A 6703-nucleotide genomic window follows, 5' to 3' on the forward strand; every position below is an offset into this window, starting at 1 on the left:
CACATCCAATTAGAGATGGTGTCAAACCACAGTAGAGGGGTTGTGGATACACTAAGTGTCTGGCTCCAACCAAAATATTGATTGAGGTAATTCGCAATACATCCGATGGTCTCATAACAATATAGCGCTTTGACCATACATGGATGATCTATGTACCACTGGTCCTTCAGACCATAATATTCATGGTGCATGGTATTTAGACTTGACATATTCCCACAGACCATGCATTCTCCCACAAAATATACCCTTTCTGCTTATCTATTCACATTGCTCTCCTCTTTCCCTCATCATATCCGTTTCATATCACCAATAACTGAATAATATCTCAATTTCTTCTGCTCTGTCGTCCTCTAACTACCCCTCCCTATTCTCCCTCTCTCCATATGGTCAGCTGGTCACCTGTCCCCCGCTCATGAACTTGGTCATTAGTTCCCCCATAAAGCCAGGGTCTTAAAGCTTACTTGTCTGGAACAGGTATGGCCATCCAGGCCTCTGCTGACTGCCCAACATGCTCCATGTTATTCTAGGATCATTTACGCTAGCTAAGCCCGGGCAATGACATCCATTTCGTTGAAGCTCATTGGCTTAGTGAGGTCTCATCGCTTCGACAATGAGATACCAGGCCATAAATGAGAAGTAGATTGTTAGGGCTAGTTGGATCATTGGTCAGAATTCTCTAGATAATGGTGCATACTTTATTGAGATGAAAAGTTCAAATAAAATGAGTATGTTGGGCTACATACTTTTCTATGAAGATGTAAGGAGCAATATGCCTATTACAGTTTTATGTTATGGGAATTAAGCCTCTAAATATGAGAGGGGTTTGCTGACAAATAGTAGCATTAACTACATCCACATAACATAGAATCAATCTACAGTCTCTGGATGTATGTAGACACTTTAATGGTACAATGATGTATGGCTGAAAGTAACTTTTAATGCACCGAGCTATAAGCAGTTTATGCAAGGGTCTAAAGCAGATTTTCTGTGCCGTTGGCTTAGTTGTTTGAAAGTATGTTTAAAACAAGGCCTATTTTCATGTAGCATTAATAAGACATTCATAAATGGCCTTTAGTTGTGGCCAATCTCTCATCGTTAACAGGACTCTCCTGAAACATACACCAGTGCTGAAACGGATGCAAGCCAACAGCTGAGGCAGGGGCTGAACTGTGTGTGTCCCCACACTGGCCCCTTGTGCTCCAGGCCAGCTAGGATTCACACTCACTCACGATAACTTCATCACGGCTTAGATACCTTTCATCATGCAGTGCCAATGCTGTGCTGGCACTTTTAACTTAGAGGTGATGTTTACTTCCTCCTTTTCATGAGCAGAAATAAACCACTCTCTAGATAGACTACATCACCTTCCCCATGGGAGGCAGCTCCCCCTCTAAGAGATGGGTGTCTTTGAGGAGGTTACGTCACGCAGCTGTCGTAACTGAGCAAAGCACCTGGAGGGAAGACATGTTGTCAGAGCACATTAATCATGGCCCACCATCAGAAACAGATTCCCTTCATAAGCAATTTCACTCATTAGAGTCATGGCGCTCATCGGTGCTACCACCAATGAGACAGGGAGAGGGAGTAAGGGAAATGGAGGGCGAGAGTGGGAGAAAGGAAGAGAGCAAATGGCAGGGAAGGAAGGTTCCACTTAGCTGAGGGACAGGATAGTGTGGGATGACAGCTTGTACACAAGTATGTAAACAAGAAATTACAGCAGTACGAATCAATCAAGACTCCTGGTTTCCACAAACCCCCATGTTCCCTCAAAATACTATGTCCCCACTAACCCCCATGTCCCCACAAAACGCTATGTCCCCACTAACCCCCATGTCCCCACAAAACACTATATCCCCACTAACCCCCATGTCCCCTCAAAACACTATGTCCCCACTAACCCCCATGTCCCCACAAAACGCTATGTCCCCACTAACCCCCATGTCCCCACAAAACACTATGTCCCCACTAACCCCCATGTCCCCTCAAAACACTATGTCCCCACTAACCCCCATGTCCCCTCAAAACACTATGTCCCCACTAACCCCCATGTCCCCTCAAAACACTATGTCCCCACTAACCCCCATGTCCCCTCAAAACACTATGTCCCCACTAACCCCCATATCCCCATAAAACACAATGTCCCCACTAACCCACATGTCCCCTCAAAACACTATGTCCCCACTAACCCCCATGTCCCCACAAAACACTATGTCCCCACTAACGCCCATGTCCCCATAAAACACAATGTCCCCACTAACCCACATGTCCCCACAAAACACAATGTCCCCACTAACCCCCATGTCCCCTCAAAACACTATGTCCCCACTAACCCCCATGTCCCCTCAAAACACTATGTCCCCACTAACCCCCATGTCCCCTCAAAACACTATGTCCCCACTAACCCCCATGTCCCCTCAAAACACTATGTCCCCACTAACCCCCATATCCCCATAAAACACAATGTCCCCACTAACCCACATGTCCCCTCAAAACACTATGTCCCCACTAACCCCCATGTCCCCACAAAACACTATGTCCCCACTAACGCCCATGTCCCCATAAAACACAATGTCCCCACTAACCCACATGTCCCCACAAAACACAATGTCCCCACTAACCCCCATGTCCCCTCAAAACACAGTGTCCCCACTAACCCCCATATCCCCACAAAACACAATGTCCCTACTAACCCCAATGTCCCCACAAAACACAATGTCCCCACTAACCCCCATGTCCCCTCAAAACACAGTGTCCCCACTAACCCCCATGTCCCCACAAAACACAATGTCCCTACTAACCCCAATGTCCCCACAAAACACTATGTCCCCACTAACCCCAATGTCCCCACAAAACACAGTATCCCTACTAACCCCCATGTCCCCTCAAAACACAGTGTTCCTACTAACCCCCATGTCCCCACAAAACACAATGTCCCTACTAACCCCAATGTCCCCACAAAACACAGTGTCCCTACTAACCCCAATGTCCCCACAAAACACAGTGTCCCCACTAACCCCATGTCCCCACAAAACAAAATGTCCTCACTCACCCCCATGTCCCCACAAAACACAATGTCCCCACTAACCCATTGCTTGCTGTTTGGGGTTTTAGGCTGGGTTTCTGTACAGCACTTCGAGATATTAGCTGATGTACGAAGGGCTATATAAAATAAACTTGATTGATTGATTGAACCCCCATATCCCCACAAAACATAGTGTCCCCACTAACCCCCATGTCCCCACAAAACACAATGTTCCCACTAACCCCCATATCCCCACAAAACACAATGTCCCCACTAACCCCCATATCCCCACAAAACACAATGTTCCCACTAATCCCCATGTCCCCACAAAACACAATGTCCCCACTAACCCCCATATCCCCACAAAACACAATGTTCCCACTAATCCCCATGTCCCCACAAAACACAATGTCCCCACTAACCCCCATGTCCCCACAAAACACAATGTTCCCACTAACCCCCATATCCCCACCAAACACAATGTCCCCACTAACCCCATGTCTCCACTAACCCCATGTCTCCACTAACCCCATGTCCCCACTAACCCCATGTCTCCACTAACCCCATGTCCCCACTAACCCCATGTCTCCACTAACCCCATGTCCCCACTAACCCCATGTCTCCACTAACCCCATGTCTCCACTAACCCCATGTCCCCACTAACCCCATGTCCCCACTAACCCCATGTCTCCACTAACCCCATGTCTCCACTAACCCCATGTCCCCACTAACCCCATGTCTCCACTAACCCCATGTCTCCACTAACCCCATGTCTCCACTAACCCCATGTCTCCACTAACCCCATGTCCCCACTAACCCCATGTCTCCACTAACCCCATGTCTCCACTAACCCCATGTCTCCACTAACCCCATGTCTCTACTAACCCCCATGTTCCCACAAATCCCGTGAGCTCAACTTTTCCAGCTATCTCTAATTTGATTCCTCCGGATTCCCGAGGAGTAGACATAACATTCACAGGCCTAGGTTGGTTTCTTAAAGACATAAACTCCCCTCTCCATCTCTCAAGTCCCTCTGAAGTCAGGCGTAGTGGTAAGTGGCTTCCCATAGAGCCCGACATACCGTCAGTTAATCATGGACTGGGTCAGGATCCTTTTTTTTTTAAGCTGACCCAAGACTAACTAAGATGTATTAATACAAGCTAAATGGATATTTTGTATAAATCAAAGTATAAATACATACACATTATTATTTTAGAGGCAAATCTGCATTTGGGTGATGTAAGAGGATTTTGTATGCAGAGTAGAATTGCCTGTCTGAGATCCCCACTGACATAGTGGTATTTTTACACACAGCTCCAAATCCCATAGATCCTCTTCCAACAGTACGTCTGAAATGGTTGAACCCCTTCATAATCCCCTATCCAGTCACAGTCATTACTCTGTTCGGGCTCCAGCAGGCATCCAAGGTCTCACTCTGTTACTTCTCTTGAAGCGGAGCCAACAACCACATGACTTAATAAATGGTGACAAACATAAGTCAGCACTCTCATCAGTAGCATCCCTTGGCAACGGGAACAGGGGGAAGGCCACAAACATGAACCATGTAGGGTCAGCAGGGGAGGGAGGGATGGGGGAGGAGAGAGAGAGACTATCTACCTCATACAACCCATTTTATTTCTATGGTATATCCCTTCCCTTATTCAATTGACCTAACCTGTCTATAGCCAAATAAAGTGTTCTACACTGTCTACGATTACGCTGCCTTTCAGCCTCAGATCTCTCTATTCTTTCCCTTAGGCTGCTATGTAGGGCTTTCTGTTTGCCTGTTTGACCATGTAGCCTTCCATGTTTTCGTAGGAAAACTTTGTTAAAGAGGGGGTCACCCTTTCTTCATCCTCCCACTAGGCTAGCACCATGACAGTCAGACAACTCAATTCAGGCTACAATCCAACACCAAACTGAAGTCTGAAGCTTTGATCAGTAATGGTGACATTACCTCTGTAATATGTAGGCTATTGTACATGTGATTATTCGGAGATGATGTAGATAAAATTTTGAGAAGAGACAGGTCTGTATTTGTCAGTCGCGCTAATAGTCCATCTCTCTAGCACCTACTTGGAGGCAAAACGTCAAAGTTCAATCAGGGATTCCAATAAACTGACCTGTGATTTAATGACTAATTCATTGTCTCCTTTATTACCTTCATTGGCATAAAGCGGATGAATAACTGTAGCAAGGTTAAAAACAGTACCACTGTGCTTTTCCTTCCTCTGTTATCAATCATTCTTTGGATTCATAGGAGAGCAGCGGAAATTGGGAGAAAATTAGTAATTCGCTTGATGGATTGCAGCATAGGTAAGAGTATTTCCTTAAGATATGTGTGCTTCTTGGTAGTAGAATGAGATAAAGTGGATAGGTAGCAGTGTATGAGTGGTTATTTCATGTGTTAGTGGGGGAAATATGTCATACACCAACAACAAAAAAATAATGATTATTTGTATTAAAAAAACATAACCATACTGTATCTCAACAACTCCCACTTGGTTGCAAGAGAAAAACAAAACCCTCAAACACAAATTCTACCAAACTAGAAAAATAGCTGTAAAAGAAGATCAAAATGTCATGTAACTTTTTTAACTTGTTGTTTGACAGATTGTGTACTTCTTCCCTCCATACCTTCCTACTCAGAAATTCCAAGGAGAGACAGAAATGAGCTAGCAAACAGAGGCAGGATGAGACAGAGATGAGCTAGCAAACAGAGGCAGGATGATGCAAAGGAGCGATGGAGCGAAGGAGAGAGAGATATGGGGCATACAAGGCAGCATGGCTTCTTTGTTTACCATTCCTTATTCCTATCACACATGTCTGGGCTGCATCTCTGGGCTCTTTCCTGTCTTGGCACAGTCATTTCTGACAATGTTAATGATTTACAGTAAAACCCTCTTCATAGGATAATTTGTGACATGTAAGATTGCTGGGAAGGGGCTGGAAACAGGCGAGGACTAGGCAGGATTCTGTGGGGAGAGTTTGGGAGCCGGGGACGCCTTGAAGATATAGCGATTCATTATATTTAAGACAAGTATGACACCCTACTTCAAGGAGGCTGCACCCATACATATCGAGGGGGTGTTTTTTGTGTGTGTATGTGGTGGCCAAAGTGGGGAGTGGGGTAGGCAAGTACAAAGGAATGCCTGGCTGTTTTTGGAGATGACATAGAGCTAGGAAGCAGGGAGATGGAGGCAGGAGAATGGGAAATAATGCGAAATGGAAGAGTTTAGCCTGAGGCTATATGACTGCTCTGCCTACTGCTGTATAACTAGTATATTTATAATTCAAATACATACCTTTAATAATTAACCACCAGTGAATATTAAAGGAGAAGAACGTGCAACCAGGATATCATGTTCAGATATAGTTAGGATTTTTTTTAGGAATGCAGCGAGGAACAAAGAATATAGCTGTGCTACCAAAGTTGCCTGCTATTTTGGGGCATTTCATATACCCTAGAACTGGGTGGTTTACAACCCAAAATGTTGATTCTACAGTTTCCCATGGTCTGAATTGAGAGTCTGTGAACAGCCAAGACAATTTTGGTGTATTTTACATTTCTGTCACTAAGATGTAATCCAATAAGCAGAGTATTTTGATAAATTAGTTGTGTATTTTGACAGAAGACATTAGGTCATTGCTGTTTTTTCAAAAAGCATATTCCTCTATCCT

Source organism: Salvelinus fontinalis, unplaced genomic scaffold (genome assembly GCF_029448725.1).
Source record: "Salvelinus fontinalis isolate EN_2023a unplaced genomic scaffold, ASM2944872v1 scaffold_0084, whole genome shotgun sequence".
In the NCBI taxonomy this organism is placed as follows: domain Eukaryota; kingdom Metazoa; phylum Chordata; class Actinopteri; order Salmoniformes; family Salmonidae; genus Salvelinus; species Salvelinus fontinalis.